The sequence below is a fragment of the Schistocerca americana genome, chromosome 9 (genome assembly GCF_021461395.2).
Source record: "Schistocerca americana isolate TAMUIC-IGC-003095 chromosome 9, iqSchAmer2.1, whole genome shotgun sequence".
In the NCBI taxonomy this organism is placed as follows: Eukaryota; Metazoa; Arthropoda; class Insecta; order Orthoptera; family Acrididae; genus Schistocerca; species Schistocerca americana.
This window is the reverse complement of record NC_060127.1, coordinates 175394980-175396048: the sequence shown is the minus strand read 5'-3', so window position 1 is coordinate 175396048 and position 1069 is coordinate 175394980.

Sequence of the window (1069 nt, the reverse complement as noted above, 5' to 3'; positions counted from 1 at the left end):
AGAAGGGACCGGTTGATGGGGCATGTTCTGAGGCATCAAGGGATCACAAATTTAGCATTCGAGGGCAGCGTGGAGCGTAAAAATCGTAGAGGGAGACCAAGAACTGAATACACTAAGCAGATTCAGAAGGATGTAGGCTGCAGTAGGTACTGGGCGATGAAGAAGCTGGCACAGGATAGAGTAGCATGGAGAGAGCTCCATCAAACCAGTCTCAGGACTGAAGACCACAACAACAACAACAATGTGCATATCGCTATCCCATGCAGTTTGCCACTTCAGTGTATGTCCACTGAAGCACAATTGAGGGATGAAATACAAAAGATCCAAAGCCGCGCTGAGTGGCCGTGCGGTTTGAGGCGCTATGTCACAGATTGCGCGGGCCCTCCCGCCGGAGGTTCGAGTCCTCCCTCGGGCATGGATGTGTGTGTTGTTCTTAGCATAAGTTAGTTTAAGTAGTGTGTAAGTCTGGGGACCGATGACTTCAGCAGTTTGGTCCGATAAGAATTCACACACATTTGAACATTTTTGAAGAAACAAAAATATAATTTTTGAAACCATTCAGCCATTATTATTACGAATATTTCTGCACGTTAGCCCCTATATTCATACCTGTTCGAATCACTACCATGGTTATATTTCAGTAGGTACAGTTAGTTATAATAAAGCAGGTCACAAGGTTTCATGTAGCAGTGTGTTGTGTGTAAAATCGTATGGGACTTAACTGCTAAGGTCATGTCCCTAAGCTTACACAATACTTAACCTGAATTATCCTAAGGCCAAACATACACACCCATGCCCGAGGGAGGACTCGAACCTCCGCCGGGACCAGCCGCACAGTCCATGACTGCAGCGCCTTAGACCGCTCGGCTAATCCCGAGCGGCTAATGCAGCAGTGACAAGTTTTTGATGTACAGGGTGAATCACCTAAAACTTGTATCGCACATATTTCAATAATGGAAGCGCCATTGATATACGGATTTCACGGATGTGGTAGGCTGGGGCCCACCTACGCAGCCCATACACAGAGTGCTATGAGTTCCAAATGTGCCCTTACGAGGGTTGGAACTTT